We start from the raw sequence: 23,324 nt of genomic DNA, 5'->3' as shown, positions 1-23,324 counted from the left end.
ACTGTGGAGGGAAATTCGCTCTGTGTCTGACCCTGGGAGTGTGTGATGGGACGGTGTGGAGAGAGATTCGCTCTGTGTCTGATCCCGGGAGTCTGTGATTGGACAGTGTGGAGGGAGATTCACTCTGTGTCTGACCCTGGGAGTGTGTGATGGGACGGTGTGGAGGGAGATTCACACTGTGTCTGACCCTGGGAGTGTGTGATGGGATGGTGTGGAGAGAGATTCGCTCTGTGTCTGACCCTGGGAGTCTGTGATGGGACAGTGCGGAGGGAGATTCACTCTGTGTCTGACCCTGGGAGTGTCTGATGGGACAGTGAGGAGGGAGATTCACTCTGTGTCTGATCCCGGGAGTGTGTGATGGGACAGTGAGGAGGGAGTTTTACTCTGTGTCTGACCCCGGGAGTGTGTGATGGGACAGTGTGGAGGGAGATTCACTCTGTGCCTTACCCCGGATGTGTGTGATGTGACAGTGTGCAGGGAGATTTACTCTGTGCCTGACCCCAGGAGTGTGTGATGAAACAGTATGGTGGGAGATTCACTCTGTATCTGACCCCGGGAGTGTGTGATGGGACAGTATGGAGGGAGATTTACTCTTTGTCTGATCCTGGGAGTGTATGATGGGACAGTGTGGAGGGAGATTCACTCTGTGACTGACCCTGGGAGTGTGTGATGCGACGGTGTGGAGAGAGATTCGCTCTGTGTATGACCCTGGGAGTTTCTGATGGGACACTGTGGAGGGAGATTCCCTCTGTGTCTGACCCTGGGAGTGTGTGATGGGACAGTGAGGAGGGAGATTCACTCTGTGTCTGACCCTGGGAGTGTGTGATGGGACAGAGTGGATGGAGATTCACTCTGTGTCTGACCCCAGGAGTGTGCGATGGGACAGTCTGGAGGGAGATCCACTCTGTATCTGACCCCTGGGGTGTATGATGGGACAGTGTGGAGGGAGATTCACTCTGTGTCTGACCCTGGGAGTGTGTGATGGGACAGTGTGGAGGGACATTCACTCTGTGTCTGACTCTGGGAGTGTGTGATGGTACAGTGTGGAGGGATATTGACTCTGTGTCTGATCCCGGGAGTGTGTGATGGGACAGTGAGGAGGGAGTTTTACTCTGTGTCTGACCCCAGGAATGTGTGATGGGACAGTGTGGAGGGAGATTCACTCTGTGCCTTACCCCGGAGGTGTGTGATGTGACAGTGTTGAGGGAGGTTTACTCTGTGCCTCACCCGAGGAGTGTGTGATGGGACAGATTGGAGGGAGATTCGCTCTGTCTCTGACCCCAGGAGTGTGTGATGGGACAGTGAGGAGGGAGATTCACTCTGTGTCTGACCCTGGGAGTCTGTGATGGGACAGAGTGGAGGGAGATTCAGTCTGTGTCTGACCCTGGGAGTGTGTGATGGGACAGTGAGGAGGGAGATTCACTCTGTGTCTGACCCCGGGGGTGTCTGATGGGACAGTGTGGAGGGAGATTCACTCTGTATCTGACCCCGGGGGTGTATGATGGGACAGTGTGGAGGAAGATTCACTCTGTGTCTGACCCTGGGAGTGTGTGATGCGACAGTGTGGAGGGAAATTCGCTCTGTGTCTGACCCTGGCAGTGTGTGATGGGACGGTGTGGAGAGAGATTCGCTCTGTGTCTGACCCTGGAAGTCTGTGATGGGACAGTGTGGAGGGAGATTCACTCTGTGTCTGACCCTGGGAGTGTGTGATGGGACAGTGTGGAGGGAGATTCACTCTGTGGCTAACCCTGTGGGTATGTGATGGGACACTGTGGAGGGAGATTCACTCTGTGTCTGACCCTGGGAGAGTGTGATGGGACAGAGTGGAGGGAGTTTCAGTCTGTGTCTGACCTCGGGGCTGTGTGATAGGATAGTATGTAGGGAGATTCACTCTGTGTCTGACCCTGGTAGTGTGTGATCGGACAGTGTGGAGGGACATTCACTCTGTGTCTGACTCTGGGAGTGTGTGATGGTACAGTGTGGAGGGATATTGACTCTGTGTCTGATCCCGGGAGTGTGTGATGGGACAGTGAGGAGGGAGTTTTACTCTGTGTCTGACCCTGGGAATGTGTGATGGGACAGTGTGGAGGGAGATTCACTCTGTGCCTTACCCCGGAGGTGTGTGATGTGACAGTGTTGACGGAGGTTTACTCTGTGCCTCACCCGAGGAGTGTGTGATGGGACAGATTGGAGGGAGATTCACTCTGTATCTGACCCCGGGAGTGTGTGATGGGACAGTATGGAGGGAGATTCACTCTGTGACTGACCCTGGGAGTGTGTGATGCGACGGTGTGGAGAGAGATTCGCTCTGTGTATGACCCTGGGAGTTTGTGATGGGACACTGTGGAGGGAGATTCCCTCTGTGTCTGACCCTGGGAGTGTGTGATGGGACAGTGAGGAGGGAGATTCACTCTGTGTCTGACCCTGGGAGTGTGTGATGGGACAGAGTGGATGGAGATTCACTCTGTGTCTGACCCCAGGAGTGTGTGATGGGACAGTGTGGAGGGAGATTCACTCTGTATCTGACCCCTGGGGTGTATGATGGGACAGTGTGGAGGGAGATTCACTCTGTGTCTGACCCTGGGAATGTGTGATGGGACACTGTGGAGGGAAATTCGCTCTGTCTCTGACCCTGGGAGTGTGTGATGGGACGGTGTGGAGAGAGATTCGCTCTGTGTCTGACCCTGGGAGTCGGTGATTGGACAGTGTGGAGGGAGATTCACTCTGTGTCTGACCCTGGGAGTGTGTGATGGGACGGTGTGGAGGGAGATTCACACTGTGTCTGACCCTGGGAGTGTGTGATGGGACAGTGTGGAGGGAGATTTCCTCTGTGTCTGACCCTGGGAGTCTGTGATGGGATGGTGTGGAGGGAGATTCACTCTGTGTCTGACCCCAGGACTGTATGATGGGACAGTGTGCAGGGAGATTTACTCTGTGCCTGACCCCAGGAGTGTGTGATGGAACAGAATGGTGGGAGATTCACTCTGTGTCTGACCCCAGGAGTGTGTGATGGGACAGTGAGGAGGGAGATTCACTCTGTGTCTGACCCTGGGAGTCTGTGATGGGACAGAGTGGAGGGAGATTCAGTCTGTGTCTGACCCTGGGAGTGTGTGATGGGACAGTGAGGAGGGAGATTCACTCTGTGTCTGACCCCGGGGGTGTCTGATGGGACAGTGTGGAGGGAGATTCACTCTGTATCTGACCCCGGGGGTGTATGATGGGACAGTGTGGAGGAAGATTCACTCTGTGTCTGACCCTGGGAGTGTGTGATGCGACAGTGTGGAGGGAAATTCGCTCTGTGTCTGACCCTGGGAGTGTGTGATGGGACGGTGTGGAGAGAGATTCGCTCTGTGTCTGACCCTGGAAGTCTGTGATGGGACAGTGTGGAGGGAGATTCACTCTGTGTCTGACCCTGGGAGTGTGTGATGGGACAGTGTGGAGGGAGATTCACTCTGTGGCTAATCCTGTGGGTGTGTGATGGGACACTGTGGAGGGAGATTCACTCTGTGTTGACCCTGGGAGAGTGTGATGGGACAGAGTGGAGGGAGTTTCAGTCTGTGTCTGACCCCGGGGCTGTGTGATAGGATAGTATGTAGGGAGATTCACTCTGTGTCTGACCCTGGGAGTGTGTGATCGGACAGTGAGGAGGGAGATTCACTCTGTGTCGGACCCTGGGAGTGTTTGATGGGACAGAGTGGAGGGAGATTCAGTCTCTGTCTGACCCTGGGAGTGTGTGATGGGACAGTGTGGTGGGAGATTCACTCTGTGTCTGACCCTGGGAGTGTGTGATTGGACAGAGTGGATGCAGATTCACTCTGTGTCTGACCCCAGGAGTGTGTGATGGGACAGTGTGGAGGGAGATCCACTCTGTATCTGACCCCGGGGGTGTATGATGGGACAGTGTGGAAGGAGATTCACTCTGTGTCTGACCCTGGGAGTGTGTGATGGGACAGTGTGGAGGGAAATTCGCTTTGTATCTGACCCTGGGAGTGTGTGATGGGACGGTGTGGAGAGAGATTCGCTCTGTGTCTAACCCTGGGAGTCTGTGATGGGACAGTGTGGAGGGAGATACACTCTGTGTCTCACCCTGGGAGTGTGTGATGGGACAGTGTGGAGGGAGATTCTCTCTGTTTTTGACCCGGGGAGTGTGTGATGGGATGGTGTGGAGAGAGATTCACACTGTGTCTGACCCCGGGAGTGTGTGATGGGAAAGTGTGGAGGGAGATTCACTCTGTGTCTGACCCTGGGAGTGTGTGATGGGACGGTGTGGAGAGAGATTCGCTCTGTCTCTGACCCTGGGAGTGTGTGATGGGACAGTGAGGAGGGAGATTCACTCTGTGTCTGACCCCGGGGGTGTATGATGGGACAGTGTGGAGGAAGATTCACTCTGTGTCTGACGCTGGGAGTGTGTGATGGGACAGTGAGGAGGGTGATTCACTCTGTGTCTGACCCTGGGAGTGTGTGATGGGACAGAGTCGAGGGAGATTCAGTCTGTGTCTGACCCCAGGAGTGTGTGATCAGACAGTGTGCAGGGAGATTTACTCTGTGCCTGACCCCAAGAGTGTGTGATGGAACAGTATGGTGGGAGATTCACTCTGTGTCTGACCTTGGGAGTGTGTGATGGGACAGTGTGGAGGGAGATTCACTCTGTCTCTGACCCTGGGCGTGTGTGATGGGACAGTGTGGAAGGAGATTCACTCTGTGTCTCACCCTGGGAGTGTTTGATGGGACAGAGTGGAGGGAGATTCAGTCTCTGTCTGACCCCGGGAGTGTGTGATGGGACAGAGTCGAGGGAGATTCAGTCTGTGTCTGACCCCAGGAGTGTGTGATGGGACAGTGTGCAGGGAGATTTACTCTGTGCCTGACCCCAGGAGTGTGTGATGAAACAGTATGGTGGGAGATTCACTCTGTGTCTGACCCCCGGAGTGTGTGATGGGACCGTGTGGAGGGAGATTCACTCTGTGTCTGACTCGGGAGTGTGTGAAGCGACAGTGTGGTTGGAGATTCCCTCTGTCTCTGGCCCTGGGAGTGGGTGATGGGACAGTGTGGAGGGAGATTCACTCTGTCTCTGACCCTGGGCGTGTGTGATGGGACAGTGTGGAAGGAGATTCACTCTGTGTCTGACCCTGGGAGTGTGTGATGGGACAGTGTGGAGGGACATTCACTCTGTGTCTGACTCTGGGAGTGACTGATGGGACAGTCTGGAGGGATATTGACTCTGTGTCTGATCCCCGGAGTGTGTGATGGGACAGTGAGGAGGGAGTTTTACTCTGTGTCTGACCCCGGGAGTGTGTGATGGGACAGTGTGGAGGGAGATTCACTCTGTGCCTTACCCCGGATGTGTGTGATGTGACAGTGTGCAGGGAGATTTACTCTGTGCCTGACCCCAGGAGTGTGTGATGAAACAGTATGGTGGGAGATTCACTCTGTATCTGACCCCGGGAGTGTGTGATGGGACAGTATGGAGGGAGATTTACTCTTTGTCTGATCCTGGGAGTGTATGATGGGACAGTGTGGAGGGAGATTCACTCTGTGACTGACCCTGGGAGTGTGTGATGCGACGGTGTGGAGAGAGATTCGCTCTGTGTATGACCCTGGGAGTTTCTGATGGGACACTGTGGAGGGAGATTCCCTCTGTGTCTGACCCTGGGAGTGTGTGATGGGACAGTGAGGAGGGAGATTCACTCTGTGTCTGACCCTGGGAGTGTGTGATGGGACAGAGTGGATGGAGATTCACTCTGTGTCTGACCCCAGGAGTGTGTGATGGGACAGTCTGGAGGGAGATCCACTCTGTATCTGACCCCTGGGGTGTATGATGGGACAGTGTGGAGGGAGATTCACTCTGTGTCTGACCCTGGGAGTGTGTGATGGGACAGTGTGGAGGGACATTCACTCTGTGTCTGACTCTGGGAGTGTGTGATGGTACAGTGTGGAGGGATATTGACTCTGTGTCTGATCCCGGGAGTGTGTGATGGGACAGTGAGGAGGGAGTTTTACTCTGTGTCTGACCCCAGGAATGTGTGATGGGACAGTGTGGAGGGAGATTCACTCTGTGCCTTACCCCGGAGGTGTGTGATGTGACAGTGTTGAGGGAGGTTTACTCTGTGCCTCACCCGAGGAGTGTGTGATGGGACAGATTGGAGGGAGATTCGCTCTGTCTCTGACCCCAGGAGTGTGTGATGGGACAGTGAGGAGGGAGATTCACTCTGTGTCTGACCCTGGGAGTCTGTGATGGGACAGAGTGGAGGGAGATTCAGTCTGTGTCTGACCCTGGGAGTGTGTGATGGGACAGTGAGGAGGGAGATTCACTCTGTGTCTGACCCCGGGGGTGTCTGATGGGACAGTGTGGAGGGAGATTCACTCTGTATCTGACCCCGGGGGTGTATGATGGGACAGTGTGGAGGAAGATTCACTCTGTGTCTGACCCTGGGAGTGTGTGATGCGACAGTGTGGAGGGAAATTCGCTCTGTGTCTGACCCTGGCAGTGTGTGATGGGACGGTGTGGAGAGAGATTCGCTCTGTGTCTGACCCTGGAAGTCTGTGATGGGACAGTGTGGAGGGAGATTCACTCTGTGTCTGACCCTGGGAGTGTGTGATGGGACAGTGTGGAGGGAGATTCACTCTGTGGCTAACCCTGTGGGTATGTGATGGGACACTGTGGAGGGAGATTCACTCTGTGTCTGACCCTGGGAGAGTGTGATGGGACAGAGTGGAGGGAGTTTCAGTCTGTGTCTGACCTCGGGGCTGTGTGATAGGATAGTATGTAGGGAGATTCACTCTGTGTCTGACCCTGGTAGTGTGTGATCGGACAGTGTGGAGGGACATTCACTCTGTGTCTGACTCTGGGAGTGTGTGATGGTACAGTGTGGAGGGATATTGACTCTGTGTCTGATCCCGGGAGTGTGTGATGGGACAGTGAGGAGGGAGTTTTACTCTGTGTCTGACCCTGGGAATGTGTGATGGGACAGTGTGGAGGGAGATTCACTCTGTGCCTTACCCCGGAGGTGTGTGATGTGACAGTGTTGAGGGAGGTTTACTCTGTGCCTCACCCGAGGAGTGTGTGATGGGACAGATTGGAGGGAGATTCACTCTGTATCTGACCCCGGGAGTGTGTGATGGGACAGTATGGAGGGAGATTTACTCTTTGTCTGATCCTGGGAGTGTGTGATGGGACAGTGTGGAGGGAGATTCACTCTGTGACTGACCCTGGGAGTGTGTGATGGGACAGAGTGGATGGAGATTCACTCTGTGTCTGACCCCAGGAGTGTGTGATGGGACAGTGTGGAGGGAGATTCACTCTGTATCTGACCCCTGGGGTGTATGATGGGACAGTGTGGAGGGAGATTCACTCTGTGTCTGACCCTGGGAATGTGTGATGGGACACTGTGGAGGGAAATTCGCTCTGTCTCTGACCCTGGGAGTGTGTGATGGGACGGTGTGGAGAGAGATTCGCTCTGTGTCTGACCCTGGGAGTCGGTGATTGGACAGTGTGGAGGGAGATTCACTCTGTGTCTGACCCTGGGAGTGTGTGATGGGACGGTGTGGAGGGAGATTCACACTGTGTCTGACCCTGGGAGTGTGTGATGGGACAGTGTGGAGGGAGATTTCCTCTGTGTCTGACCCTGGGAGTCTGTGATGGGATGGTGTGGAGGGAGATTCACTCTGTGTCTGACCCCAGGACTGTATGATGGGACAGTGTGCAGGGAGATTTACTCTGTGCCTGACCCCAGGAGTGTGTGATGGAACAGTATGGTGGGAGATTCACTCTGTGTCTGACCCCAGGAGTGTGTGATGGGACAGTGAGGAGGGAGATTCACTCTGTGTCTGACCCTGGGAGTCTGTGATGGGACAGAGTGGAGGGAGATTCAGTCTGTGTCTGACCCTGGGAGTGTGTGATGGGACAGTGAGGAGGGAGATTCACTCTGTGTCTGACCCCGGGGGTGTCTGATGGGACAGTGTGGAGGGAGATTCACTCTGTATCTGACCCCGGGGGTGTATGATGGGACAGTGTGGAGGAAGATTCACTCTGTGTCTGACCCTGGGAGTGTGTGATGCGACAGTGTGGAGGGAAATTCGCTCTGTGTCTGACCCTGGGAGTGTGTGATGGGACGGTGTGGAGAGAGATTCGCTCTGTGTCTGACCCTGGAAGTCTGTGATGGGACAGTGTGGAGGGAGATTCACTCTGTGTCTGACCCTGGGAGTGTGTGATGGGACAGTGTGGAGGGAGATTCACTCTGTGGCTAATCCTGTGGGTGTGTGATGGGACACTGTGGAGGGAGATTCACTCTGTGTTGACCCTGGGAGAGTGTGATGGGACAGAGTGGAGGGAGTTTCAGTCTGTGTCTGACCCCGGGGCTGTGTGATAGGATAGTATGTAGGGAGATTCACTCTGTGTCTGACCCTGGGAGTGTGTGATCGGACAGTGAGGAGGGAGATTCACTCTGTGTCGGACCCTGGGAGTGTTTGATGGGACAGAGTGGAGGGAGATTCAGTCTCTGTCTGACCCTGGGAGTGTGTGATGGGACAGAGTCGAGGGAGATTCAGTCTGTGTCTGACCCCAGGAGTGTGTGATGGGACAGTGTGCAGGGAGATTTACTCTGTGCCTGACCCCAGGAGTGTGTGATGAAACAGTATGGTGGGAGATTCACTCTGTGTCTGACCCCAGGAGTGTGTGATGGGACCGTGTGGAGGGAGATTCACTCTGTGTCTGACCCGGGAGTGTGTGAAGCGACAGTGTGGTTGGAGATTCCCTCTGTGTCTGGCCCTGGGAGTGTGTGATGGGACAGTGTGGAGGGAGATTCACTCTGTCTCTGACCCTGGGCGTGTGTGATGGGACAGTGTGGAAGGAGATTCACTCTGTGTCTGACCCTGGGAATGTGTGATGGGACAGTGTGGAGGGAGATTCACTCTGTCTCTGACCCTGGGCGTGTCTAATGGGACAGTGTGGAAGGAGATTCACTCTGTGTCTGACCCTGGGAATGTGTGATGGGACAGTGTGGAGGGACATTCACTCTGTCTCTGACGCTGGGAGTGTGTGATGGGACAGTGAGGAGGGAGATTCACTCTGTGTCTGACCCTGGGAGTGTGTGATGGGACAGTGTGGAGGGAGATTCACTCTGTGTCTAACCCCGGGAGTGTGTGATGGGACGGTGTGGAGGTAGATTCACTCTGTGCCTTACCCCGGAGGTGTGTGATGTGACAGTGTGGAGGGAGGTTTACTCTGTGGCTGACCCAAGGAGTGTGTGATGGGACAGATTGGAGGGAGATTCACTCTGTATCTGACCCCGGGAGTGTGTGATGGGACAGTATGGAGGGAGATTTACTCTTTGTCTGATCCTGGGAGTGTGTGATGGGAGAGTGTGGAGGGAGATTCACTCTGTGACTGACCCTGGGAGTGTGTGATGGGACAGTGTGGTGGGAGATTCACTCTGTGTCTGACCCTGGGAGTGTGTGATTGGACAGAGTGGATGGAGATTCACTCTGTGTCTGACCCCAGGAGTCTGTGATGGGACAGTGTGGAGGGAGATCCACTCTGTATCTGACCCCGGGGATGTATGATGGGACAGTGTGGAGAGAGATTCACACTGTGTCTGACCCCGGGAGTGTGTGATGGGACAGTGTGGAGGGAGATTCACTGTGTGTCTGACCCTGGGAGTGTGTGATGGGACGGTGTGGAGAGAGATTCGCTCTGTCTCTGACCCTGGGAGTCTGTGATGGGACAGTGTGGAGGGAGATTCACTCTGTGTCTGACCCTGGGAGTGTGTGAAGCGACAGTGTGGTTGGAGATTCCCTCTGTGTCTGGCCCTGGGAGTGTGTGATGGGATAGTGTGGAGGGAGATTCACTCTCTCTCTGACCCTGGGCGTGTGTGATGGGACAGTGTGGAAGGAGATTCACTCTGTGTCTGACTCTGGGAGTGTGTGATGGTACTGTGTGGAGGGATATTGACTCTGTGTCTGATCCCGGGAGTGTGTGATGGGACAGTGAGGAGGGAGATTCACTCTGTGCCTTACCCCGGAGGTGTGTGATGTGACAGTGTTGAGGGAGGTTTACTCTGTGCCTCACCCGAGGAGTGTGTGATGGGACAGATTGGAGGGAGATTCACTCTGTATCTGACCCCGGGAGTGTGTGATGGGACAGTATGGAGGGAGATTTACTCTTTGTCTGATCCTGGGAGAGTGTGATGGGACAGTGTGGAGGGAGATTCACTCTGTGACTGACCCTGGGAGTGTGTGATGGGACAGTGTGGTGGGAGATTCACTCTGTGTCTGACCCTGGGAGTGTGTGATGCGACGGTGTGGAGAGAGATTCGCTCTGTGTATGACCCTGGGAGTTTGTGATGGGACACTGTGGAGGGAGATTCACTCTGTGTCTGACCCTGGGAGTGTGTGATGAGATGGTCTGGACAGAGATTCGCTCTGTGTCTGACCCTGGGAGTCTGTGATGGGACAGTGTGGAGGGAGATTCACTCTGTAGCTAACCCTGTGGGTGTGTGATGGGACACTGTGGAGGGAGATTCACTCTGTGTCTGACCCTGGGAGAGTGTGATGGGACAGAGTGGAGAGAGATTCACTCTGTGTCTGACCCCGGGGCTGTGTGATAGGATAGTATATAGGGAGATTCACTCAGTGTCTGACACTGGGAGTGTGTGATCGGACAGAAAGGAGGGAGATTCACTCTGTGTCTGACCCTGGGAGTGTTTGATGGGACAGAGTGGAGGGAGATTCAATCTGTGTCTGACCCTGGGAGTGTGTGATGGGACAGAGTCGAGGGAGATTCAGTCTGTGTCTGACCCCAGGAGTGTGTGATGGGACAGTGTGCAGGGAGATTTACTCTGTGCCTGACCCCAGGAGTGTGTGATGGAACAGTATGGTGGGAGATTCCCTCTGTGTCTGGCCCTGGGAGTGTGTGATGGGACAGTGTGGAGGGAGATTCACTCTGTCTCTGACCCTGGGCGTGTGTGATGGGACAGTGTGGAAGAAGATTCACTCTGTGTCTGACCCTGGGAGTGTGTGATGGGACAGTGTGGAGGGACATTCACTCTGTGTGTGACTCTGGGAGTGTGTGATGGGACAGTGAGGAGGGATATTGACTCTGTGTCTGACTCAGGGAGTGACTGATGGGACAGTCTGGAGGGAGATTCACTCTGTGTCTGATCCCGGGAGTCTGTGATGGGACAGTGTGGAGGGAGTTTCACTCTGTATCTGACCCTGGGAATGTGTGATGGGACAGTGTGGAGGGAGATTCACTCTGTGTCTAACCCCGGGAGTGTGTGATGGGACGGTGTGGAGGTAGATTCACTCTGTGCCTTACCCCGGAGGTGTGTGATGTGACAGTGTGGAGGGAGGTTTACTCTGTGCCTGACCCGAGGAGTGTGTGATGGGACAGATTGGAGGGAGATTCACTCTGTATCTGACCCCGGGAGTGTGTGATGGGACAGTATGGAGGGAGATTTACTCTTTGTCTGATACTGGGAGTGTGTGATGGGAGAGTGTGGAGGAAGATTCACTCTGTGTCTGACCCTGGGAGTGTGTGATTGGACAGAGTGGATGCAGATTCACTCTGTGTCTGACCCCAGGAGTGTGTGATGGGACAGTGTGGAGGGAGATCCACTCTGTATCTGACCCCGGGGGTGTATGATGGGACAGTGTGGAAGGAGATTCACTCTGTGTCTGACCCCGGGAGTGTGTGATGGGACAGAGTGGAGGGAAATTCGCTTTGTGTCTGACCCTGGGAGTGTGTGATGGGACGGTGTGGAGAGAGATTCGCTCTGTGTCTGACCCTGGGAGTCTGTGATGCGACACTGTGGAGGGAGATTCACTCTGTGTCTCACCCTGGGAGTGTGTGATGGGACAGTGTGGTGGGAGATTCTCTCTGTGTCTGACCCGGGGAGTGTGTGATGGGATGGTGTGGAGAGAGATTCACACTGTGTCTGACCCCGGGAGTGTGTGATGGGAAAGTGTGGAGGGAGATTCACTCTGTGTCTGACCCTGGGAGTGTGTGATGGGACAGTGTGGAGGGAAATTCGCTCTGTGTCTGGCCCTGGGAGTGTGTGATGGGACAGTGTGGAGGGAGATTCACTCTGTCTCTGACCCTGGGCGTGTGTGATGGGACAGTGTGGAAGGAGATTAACTCTGTGTCTGACCCTGGGAGTGTGTGATGGGACAGTGTGGTGGGAGATTCAGTCTGTGTCTGACCCTGGGAGTGTGTGATTGGACAGAGTGGATGGAGATTCACTCTGTGTCTGACCCCAGGAGTGTGTGATGGGACAGAGGGAGATCCACTCTGTATCTGACCCCGGGGGTGTATGATGGGACAGTGTGGAGGAAGATTCACTCTGTGTCTGACCCTGTGAGTGTGTGATGCGACGGTGTGGAGGGAAATTCGCTCTGTGTCTGACCCTGGGAGTGTGTGATGGGACAGTGTGGAGGGAGATTCACTCTGTGTCTGACCCTGGGAGTGTGTGATGAGATGGTCTGGAAAGAGATTCGCTCTGTGTCTGACCCTGGGAGTCTGTGATGGGACAGTGTGGAGGGAGATTCACTCTGTAGCTAACCCTGTGGGTGTGTGATGGGACACTGTGGAGGGAGATTCACTCTGTGTCTGACCCTGGGAGAGTGTGATGGGACAGAGTCGAGGGAGATTCAGTCTGTGTCTGACCCCAGGAGTGTGTGATGGGACAGTGTGCAGGGAGATTTACTCTGTCCCTGACCCCAGGAGTGTGTCATGGAACAGTATGGTGGGAGATTCACTCTGTATCTGACCCCAGGAGTGTGTGATGGGACCGTGTGGAGGGAGATTCACTCTGTGTCTGACCCGGGAGTGTGTGAAGCGACAGTGTGGTTGGAGATTCCCTCTGTGTCTGGCCCTGGGAGTGTGTGATGGGACAGTGTGGAGGGAGATTCACTCTGTCTCTGACCCTGGGCGTGTGTGATGGGACAGTGTGGAAGGAGATTCACTCTGTGTCTGACCCTGGGAGTGTGTGATGGGACAGTGTGGAGGGACATTCACTCTGTGTCTGACTCTGAGAGTGTGTGATGGGACAGTGAGGAGGGATATTGACTCTGTGTCTGTCTCTGGGAGTGACTGATGGGACAGTCTGGAGGGAGATTCACTCTGTGTCTGATCCCGGGAGTCTGTGATGGGACAGTGTGGAGGGAGTTTCACTCTGTGTCTGAAGCTGGGAGTGTGTGATGGGACAGTGAGGAGGGAGATTCACTCTGTGTCTGACCCTGGGAGTGTGTGATGGGACAGTGTGGAGGGAGATTCACTCTGTGTCTAACCCCGGGAGTGTGTGATGGGACGGTGTGGAGGTAGATTCACTCTGTGCCTTACCCCGGAGGTGTGTGATGTGACAGTGTGGAGGGAGGTTTACTCTGTGCCTGACCCGAGGAGTGTGTGATGGGACAGATTGGAGGGAGATTCACTCTGTATCTGACCCCGGGAGTGTGTGATGGGACAGTATGGAGGGAGATTTACTCTTTGTCTGATCCTGGGAGTGTGTGATGGGAGAGTGTGGAGGGAGATTCACTCTGTGACTGACCCGGGGAGTGTGTGATTGGACAGAGTGGATGCAGATTCACTCTGTGTCTGACCCTGGGAGTGTGTGATGGGACAGTGTGGAGGGAAATTCGCTTTGTATCTGACCCTGGGAGTGTGTGATGGGACGGTGTGGAGAGAGATTCGCTCTGTGTCTGACCCTGGGAGTCTGTGATGGGACAGTGTGGAGGGAGATTTACTCTGTGTCTCACCCTGGGAGTGTGTGATGGGACAGTGTGGAGGGAGATTCTCTCTGTGTCTGACCCTGGGAGTGTGTGATGGGACGGTGTGGAGGGAGATTCACACTGTGTCTGACCCTGGGAGTGTGTGATGGGATGGTGTGGAGAGAGATTCGCTCTGTGTCTGACCCTGGGAGTCTGTGATGGGACAGTGCGGAGGGAGATTCACTCTGTGTCTGACCCTGGGAGTGTCTGATGGGACAGTGAGGAGGGAGATTCACTCTGTGTCTGACCCTGGGAGTGTGTGATGGGACAGTGTGGAGGGAGATTTCCTCTGTGTCTGACCCTGGGAGTCTGTGATGGGATGGTGTGGAGGGAGATTCACTCTGTGTCTGACCCCGGGGCTGTGTGATCGGACACTGTGCAGGGAGATTTACTCTGTGCCTGACCCCAGGAGTGTGTGATGGAACAGTATGGTGGGAGATTCACTCTGTGTCTGACCCTGGGAGTGTGTGATGGGACGGTGTGGAGAGAGATTCGCTCTGTGTCTGACCCTGGGAGTCTGTGATTGGACAGTGAGGAGGGAGCTTCACTCTGTGTCTGACCCCGGGGGTGTATGATGGGACAGTGTGGAGGGAGATTCACTCTGTGTCTGACCCTGGGGCTGTGTGATAGGACAGTATGTCGGGAGATTTACTCTGCGTCTGATGCTGGGAGTGTGTGATGGGACAGTGAGGAGGGAGATTCAGTCTGTGTCTGACCCTGGGAGTGTGTGATTGGACAGAGTGGATGGAGATTCACTCTGTGTCTGACCCCAAGAGTGTGTGATGGGACAGTGTGGAGGGATATTCATTCTGTGGCTAACCCTGTGGGTGTGTGATGGGACAGTCTGGAGGGAGATTCACTCCGTGTCTGACCCCGGGAGTGTGTGATGGGACCGTGTGGAGGGAGATTCACTCTGTGTCTGACCCGGGAGTGTGTGAAGCGACAGTGTGGTTGGAGATTCCCTCTGTGTCTGGCCCTGGGAGTGTGTGATGGGACAGTGTGGAGGGAGATTCACTCTGTCTCTGACCCTGGGCGTGTGTGATGGGACAGTGTGGAAGGAGATTCACTCTGTGTCTGACCCTGGGAGTGTGTGATGGGACAGTGTGGAGGGACATTCACTCTGTGCTTGACTCTGGGAGTGTGTGATGGGACAGTGTGGAGGGATATTGACTCTGTGTCTGACTCTGGGAGTGACTGATGGGACAGTCTGGAGAGAGATTCACTCTGTGTCTGATCCCGGGAGTCTGTGATGGGACAGTGTGGAGGGAGTTTCACTCTGTGTCTGAAGCTGGGAGTGTGTGATGGGACAGTGAGGAGGGAGATTCACTCTGTGTCTGACCCTGGGAGTGTGTGATGGGACAGTGTGGAGGGAGATTCACTCTGTGTCTAACCCCGGGAGTGTGTGATGGGACAGTGTGGAGGTAGATTCACTCTGTGCCTTACCCCGGAGATGTGTGATGTGACAGTGTGGAGGGAGGTTTACTCTGTGCCTGACCCGAGGAGTGTGTGATGGGACAGATTGGAGGGAGATTCACTCTGTATCTGACCCTGGGAGTGTGTGATGGGACAGTGAGGAGGGTGATTCACTCTGTGTCTGACCCTGGGAGTGTGTGATGGGATAGAGTGGAGGGAGATTCAGTCTTTGTCTGACCCTGGGAGTGTGTGATTGGACAGAGTGGATGGAGATTCACTCTGTCTCTGACCCCAGGAGTGTGTGATGGGACAGTGTGGAGGGAGATCCAATCTGTATCTGACCCCGGGGGTGTATGATGGGACAGTGTGGAGGAAGATTCACTCTGTGTCTGATCCTGGGAGTGTGTGATGGGGGAGTGTGGAGGGAGATTTACTCTGTGCCTGACCCCAGGAGTGTGTGATGGAACAGTATGGTCGGAGATTCACTCTGTGTCTGACCCCAGGAGTGTGTGATGGGACCGTGTGGAGGGAGATTCACTCTGTGTCTGACCCTGGGAGTGTGTGATGAGATGGTGTGGAGAGAGATTCGCTCTGTGTCTGACCCTGGGAGTCTGTGATGGGACAGTGTGGAGGGAGATTCACTCTGTGGCTAACCCTGTGGGTGTGTGATGGGACACTGTGGAGGGAGATTCACTCTATGTCTGACCCTGGGAGAGTGTGATGGGACAGAGTGGAGAGAGATTCGCTCTGTGTCTGACCCTGGGAGTGTGTGATCGGACAGTGAGGAGGGAGATTCACTCTGTGTCTGACCCTGGGAGTGTTTGATGGGACAGAGTGGAGGGAGATTCAGTCTGTGTCTGACCCTGGGAGTGTGTGATGGGACAGAGTCGAGGGAGATTCAGTCTGTGTCTGACCCCAGGAGTGTGTGATGGGACAGTGTGCAGGGAGATTTACTCTGTGCCTGACCCCAGGAGTGTGTGATGGGACCGTGTGGAGGGAGATTCACTCTGTGTCTGACCCGGGAGTGTGTGAAGCGACAGTGTGGTTGGAGATTCCCTCTGTGTCTGGCCCTGGGAGTGTGTGATGGGACAGTGTGGAGGGAGATTCACTCTGTCTCTGACCCTGGGCGTGTGTGATGGGACATTGTGGAAGCAGATTCACTCTGTGTCTGACCCTGGGAGTGTGTGATGGGACAGTTTGGAGGAACATTCACTCTGTGTCTGACTCTGGGAGTGACTGATGGGACAGTCTGGAGGGAGATTCACTCTGTGTCTGATCCCGGGAGTCTGTGATGGGACAGTGTGGAGGGAGTTTCACTCTGTCTCTGAAGCTGGGAGTGTGTGATGGGACAGTGAGGAGGGAGATTCACTCTGTGTCTGACCCTGGGAGTGTGTGATGGGACAGTGTGGAGGGAGATTCACTCTGTGTCTAACCCCGGGAGTGTGTGATGGGACGGTGTGGAGGTAGATTCACTCTGTGCCTTACCCCGGAGGTGTGTGATGTGACAGTGTGGAGGGAGGTTTAATCCGTGCCTGACCCGAGGAGTGTGTGATGGGACAGATTGGAGGGAGATTCACTCTGTATCTGACCCTGGGAGTGTGTGATGGGACAGTGTGGAGGGAAATTCGCTTTGTGTCTGACCCTGGGAGTGTGTGATGGGACGGTGTGGAGAGAGATTTGCTCTGTGTCTGAACCTGGGAGTCTGTGATGGGACAGTGTGGAGGGAGATTCACTCTGTATCTCACCCTGGGAGTGTGTGATGGGACAGTGTGGAGGGAGATTCTCTCTGTGTCTGACCCGGGGAGTGTGTAATGGGACAGTGTGGAGGGATATTGACTCTGTGTCTGACTCTGGCAGTGTGTGATGGGACAGTGTGGAGGGAGATTGACTCTGTGTCTGACTCTGGGAGTGACTGATGGGACAGTCTGGAGGGAGATTCACTCTGTGTCTGATCCCGGCAGTGTGTGATGGGACAGTGAGGAGGGAGTTTTACTCTGTGTCTGACCCCGGGAGTGTGTGATGGGACAGTGTGGAGGGAGATTCACTCTGTGCCTTACCCCGGAGGTCTGTGATGTGACAGTGTTGAGGGATGTTTACTCTGTGCCTGACCCGAGGAGTGTGTGATGGGACAGATTGGGGGGAGATTCACTCTGTATCTGACCCCGGGAGTGTGTGATGGGACAGTATGGAGGGAGATTTACTCTTTGTCTGATCCTGGGAGTGTGTGATGGGACAGTGTGGAGGGAGATTCACTCTGTGACTGACCCTGGGAGTGTGTGATGGGACAGTGTGGTGGGAGATTCCCTCTGTGTCTGACCCTGGGAGTGTGTGATGGGACAGTGTGGAGGGAGATTCACTCTGTGACTGACCCTGGGAGTGTGTGATGGGACAGTGTGGTGGGAGATTCACTCTGTGTCTGACCCTGGGAGTGTGTGATGGGACGGTGTGGAGAGAGATTCGCTCTGTGTATGACCCTGGGAGTGTGTGATGGGACACTATGGTGGGAGATTCCATCTGTGTCTGACCCTGGGAGTGTGTGATGGGACAGTGAGGAGGGAGATTCAGTCTCTGTCTGACCCTGGGAGTGTGTGATTGGACAGAGTGGATGGAGATTCACTCTGTGTCTGACCCCAGGAGTGTGTGATGGGACAGAGTGGAGGGAGATTCACTCTGTGTCTGACCCCGGGGCTGTGTGATAGGACAGTATGTAGGGAGATTCACTCTGTGTCTGACCCTGGGAGTGTGTGATGGGACAGTGAGGGGGGAGATTCACTCTGTGTCTGACCCTGGGAGTGTGTGATGGGACAGAGTTGAGGGAGATTCAGTCTGTGTCTGACCCTGGGAGTGTGTGATGGGACAGTGTGCAGGGAGATTTGCTCTGTGTCTGACCCCAGGAGTGTGTGATGGGACTGTGTGGAGGGAGATTCACTCTGTGTCTGACCCGGGAGTGTGTGAAGCGACAGTGTGGTTGGAGATTCCTTCTGTGTCTGGCCCTGGGAGTGTGTGATGCGACACTGTAGAGGGAGATTCACTCTGTGTCTCACCCTGGGAGTGTGTGATGGGACAGTGTGGTGGGAGATTCTCTCTGTGTCTGACCCGGGGAGTGTGTGATGGGACAGTGTGGTGGGAGATTCAGTCTGTGTCTGACCCTGGGAGTGTGTGATTGGACAGAGTGGATGGAGATTCACTCTGTGTCTGACCCCAGGAGTGTGTGATGGGACAGAGGGAGATCCACTCTGTATCTGACCCCGGGGGTGTATGATGGGACAGTGTGGAGGAAGATTCACTCTGTGTCTGACCCTGTGAGTGTGTGATGCGACGGTGTGGAGGGAAATTCGCTCTGTGTCTGACCCTGGGAGTGTGTGATGGGACAGTGTGGAGGGAGATTCACTCTGTGTCTGACCCTGGGAGTGTGTGATGAGATGGTCTGGAAAGAGATTCGCTCTGTGTCTGACCCTGGGAGTCTGTGATGGGACAGTGTGGAGGGAGATTCACTCTGTAGCTAACCCTGTGGGTGTGTGATGGGACACTGTGGAGGGAGATTCACTCTGTGTCTGACCCTGGGAGAGTGTGATGGGACAGAGTCGAGGGAGATTCAGTCTGTGTCTGACCCCAGGAGTGTGTGATGGGACAGTGTGCAGGGAAATTTACTCTGTCCCTGACCCCAGGAGTGTGTCATGGAACAGTATGGTGGGAGATTCACTCTGTATCTGACCCCAGGAGTGTGTGATGGGACCGTGTGGAGGGAGATTCACTCTGTGTCTGACCCGGGAGTGTGTGAAGCGACAGTGTGGTTGGAGATTCCCTCTGTGTCTGGCCCTGGGAGTGTGTGATGGGACAGTGTGGAGGGAGATTCACTCTGTCTCTGACCCTGGGCGTGTGTGATGGGACAGTGTGGAAGGAGATTCACTCTGTGTCTGACCCTGGGAGTGTGTGATGGGACAGTGTGGAGGGACATTCACTCTGTGTCTGACTCTGAGAGTGTGTGATGGGACAGTGAGGAGGGATATTGACTCTGTGTCTGTCTCTGGAAGTGACTGATGGGACAGTCTGGAGGGAGATTCACTCTGTGTCTGATCCCGGGAGTCTGTGATGGGACAGTGTGGAGGGAGTTTCACTCTGTGTCTGAAGCTGGGAGTGTGTGATGGGACAGTGAGGAGGGAGATTCACTCTGTGTCTGACCCTGGGAGTGTGTGATGGGACAGTGTGGAGGGAGATTCACTCTGTGTCTAACCCCGGGAGTGTGTGATGGGACGGTGTGGAGGTAGATTCACTCTGTGCCTTACCCCGGAGGTGTGTGATGTGACAGTGTGGAGGGAGGTTTACTCTGTGCCTGACCCGAGGAGTGTGTGATGGGACAGATTGGAGGGAGATTCACTCTGTATCTGACCCCGGGAGTGTGTGATGGGACAGTATGGAGGGAGATTTACTCTTTGTCTGATCCTGGGAGTGTGTGATGGGAGAGTGTGGAGGGAGATTCACTCTGTGACTGACCCGGGGAGTGTGTGATTGGACAGAGTGGATGCAGATTCACTCTGTGTCTGACCCTGGGAGTGTGTGATGGGACAGTGTGGAGGGAAATTCGCTTTGTATCTGACCCTGGGAGTGTGTGATGGGACGGTGTGGAGAGAGATTCGCTCTGTGTCTGACCCTGGGAGTCTGTGATGGGACAGTGTGGAGGGAGATTTACTCTGTGTCTCACCCTGGGAGTGTGTGATGGGACAGTGTGGAGGGAGATTCTCTCTGTGTCTGACCCGGGGGGTGTGTGATGGGATGGTGTGGAGAGAGATTCACACTGTGTCTGACCCCGGGAGTGTGTGATGGGAAAGTGTGGAGGGAGATTCACTCTGTGTCTGACCCTGGGAGTGTGTCATGGGACAGTGTGGAGGGAAATTCGCTCTGTGTCTGACCCTGGGAGTGTGTGATGGGACGGTGTGGAGAGAGATTCGCTCTGTCTCTGACCCTGGGAGTGTGTGATGGGACAGTGAGGAGGGAGATTCACTCTGTGTCTGACCCCGGGGGTGTATGATGGGACAGTGAGGAGGGAGATTCACTCTGTGTCTGACCCTGGGAGTGTGTGATGGGATAGAGTGGAGGGAGATTCAGTTTGCGTCTGACCCTGGGAGTGTGTGATTGGACAGAGTGGATGGAGATTCACTCTGTGTCTGACCCTGGGAGTGTGTGATGGGACAGTGAGGAGGGAGATTCACTCTGTGTCTGACCCTGGGAGTGTGTGATGGGACAGAGTGCAGGGAGATTCACTTTGTAGGTAACCCCGTGAGTGTGTGATGGGACACTGTGGAGGGAGATTCACTCTGTGTCTGATCCTGGGAGAGTGTGATGGGACAGAGTGGAGGGAGATTCACTCTGTGTCTGACCCCGGGGCTGTGTGATAGGACAGTATGTAGGGAGATTCACTGTCTGTCTGACCCTGGGTGTGTGTGATGGGACAGTGAGGAGCGAGATTCACTCTGTGTCTGACCCTGGGAGTGTGTGATGGGACAGAGTGGATGGAGATTCACTCTGTGTCTGACCCCAGGACTGTGTGATGGGACAGTGTGGAGGGAGATCCACTCTGTATCTGACTCCTGGGGTGTATGATGGGACAGTGTGGAGGGAGATTCACTCTGTGTCTGACCCTGGGAGTGTGTGATGGGACGGTGTGGAGAGAGATTCGCTCTGTGTCTGATCCCGGGAGTCTGTGATTGGACAGTGTGGAGGGAGATTCACTCTGTGTCTGACCCTGGGAGTGTGTGATGGGACGGTGTGGAGGGAGATTCACACTGTGTCTGACCCTGGGAGTGTGTGATGGGATGGTGTGGAGAGAGATTCGCTCTGTGTCTGACCCTGGGAGTCTGTGATGGGACAGTGCGGAGGGAGATTCACTCTGTGTCTGACCCTGGGAGTGTCTGATGGGACAGTGAGGAGGGAGATTCACTCTGTGTCTGACCCTGGGAGTGTGTGATGGGACAGTGTGGAGGGAGATTTCCTCTGTGTCTGACCCTGGGAGTCTGTGATGGGATGGTGTGGAGGGAGATTCACTCTGTGTCTGACCCCGGGGCTGTGTGATCGGACACTGTGCAGGGAGATTTACTCTGTGCCTGACCCCAGGAGTGTGTGATGGAACAGTATGGTGGGAGATTCACTCTGTGTCTGACCCTGGGAGTGTGTGATGGGACGGTGTGGAGAGAGATTCGCTCTGTGTCTGACCCTGGGAGTCTGTGATTGGACAGTGAGGAGGGAGCTTCACTCTGTGTCTGACCCCGGGGGTGTATGATGGGACAGTGTGGAGGGAGATTCACTCTGTGTCTGACCCTGGGGCTGTGTGATAGGACAGTATGTCGGGAGATTTACTCTGCGTCTGATGCTGGGAGTGTGTGATGGGACAGTGAGGAGGGAGATTCAGTCTGTGTCTGACCCTGGGAGTGTGTGATGGGACAGAGTGGAGAGAGATTCGCTCTGTGTCTGACCCTGGGAGTGTGTGATCGGACAGTGAGGAGGGAGATTCACTCTGTGTCTGACCCTGGGAGTGTTTGATGGGACAGAGTGGAGGGAGATTCAGTCTGTGTCTGACCCTGGGAGTGTGTGATGGGACAGAGTCGAGGGAGATTCAGTCTGTGTCTGACCCCAGGAGTGTGTGATGGGACAGTGTGCAGGGAGATTTACTCTGTGCCTGACCCCAGGAGTGTGTGATGGGACCGTGTGGAGGGAGATTCACTCTGTGTCTGACCCGGGAGTGTGTGAAGCGACAGTGTGGTTGGAGATTCCCTCTGTGTCTGGCCCTGGGAGTGTGTGATGGGACAGTGTGGAGGGAGATTCACTCTGTCTCTGACCCTGGGCGTGTGTGATGGGACATTGTGGAAGCAGATTCACTCTGTGTCTGACCCTGGGAGTGTGTGATGGGACAGTTTGGAGGAACATTCACTCTGTGTCTGACTCTGGGAGTGACTGATGGGACAGTCTGGAGGGAGATTCACTCTGTGTCTGATCCCGGGAGTCTGTGATGGGACAGTGTGGAGGGAGTTTCACTCTGTCTCTGAAGCTGGGAGTGTGTGATGGGACAGTGAGGAGGGAGATTCACTCTGTGTCTGACCCTGGGAGTGTGTGATGGGACAGTGTGGAGGGAGATTCACTCTGTGTCTAACCCCGGGAGTGTGTGATGGGACGGTGTGGAGGTAGATTCACTCTGTGCCTTACCCCGGAGGTGTGTGATGTGACAGTGTGGAGGGAGGTTTAATCCGTGCCTGACCCGAGGAGTGTGTGATGGGACAGATTGGAGGGAGATTCACTCTGTATCTGACCCTGGGAGTGTGTGATGGGACAGTGTGGAGGGAAATTCGCTTTGTGTCTGACCCTGGGAGTGTGTGATGGGACGGTGTGGAGAGAGATTTGCTCTGTGTCTGAACCTGGGAGTCTGTGATGGGACAGTGTGGAGGGAGATTCACTCTGTATCTCACCCTGGGAGTGTGTGATGGGACAGTGTGGAGGGAGATTCTCTCTGTGTCTGACCCGGGGAGTGTGTAATGGGACAGTGTGGAGGGATATTGACTCTGTGTCTGACTCTGGCAGTGTGTGATGGGACAGTGTGGAGGGAGATTGACTCTGTGTCTGACTCTGGGAGTGACTGATGGGACAGTCTGGAGGGAGATTCACTCTGTGTCTGATCCCGGCAGTGTGTGATGGGACAGTGTGGAGGGAGATTCACTCTGTGCCTTACCCCGGAGGTCTGTGATGTGACAGTGTTGAGGGATGTTTACTCTGTGCCTGACCCGAGGAGTGTGTGATGGGACAGATTGGGGGGAGATTCACTCTGTATCTGACCCCGGGAGTGTGTGATGGGACAGTATGGAGGGAGATTTACTCTTTGTCTGATCCTGGGAGTGTGTGATGGGACAGTGTGGAGGGAGATTCACTCTGTGACTGACCCTGGGAGTGTGTGATGGGACAGTGTGGTGGGAGATTCCCTCTGTGTCTGACCCTGGGAGTGTGTGATGGGACAGTGTGGAGGGAGATTCACTCTGTGACTGACCCTGGGAGTGTGTGATGGGACAGTGTGGTGGGAGATTCACTCTGTGTCTGACCCTGGGAGTGTGTGATGGGACGGTGTGGAGAGAGATTCGCTCTGTGTATGACCCTGGGAGTGTGTGATG

General features: G+C 54.9%; 1 protein-coding gene across 1 annotated transcript in view; it reads right to left on the bottom strand.

Annotated features, from left to right (window-relative positions):
• LOC140191509 (rho GTPase-activating protein 15-like) overlaps nt 1–23,324 on the bottom strand; it is a 175,543-nt gene that overhangs the window by 41,021 nt on the left and 111,198 nt on the right. The window lies entirely within an intron of this gene.

This window comes from Mobula birostris, chromosome X, assembly GCF_030028105.1.
Source record: "Mobula birostris isolate sMobBir1 chromosome X, sMobBir1.hap1, whole genome shotgun sequence".
NCBI lineage: Eukaryota > Metazoa > Chordata > Chondrichthyes > Myliobatiformes > Myliobatidae > Mobula > Mobula birostris.
Note: the sequence above shows the minus strand (reverse complement) of the source record. Positions and strands in the feature narration are given on the sequence as shown.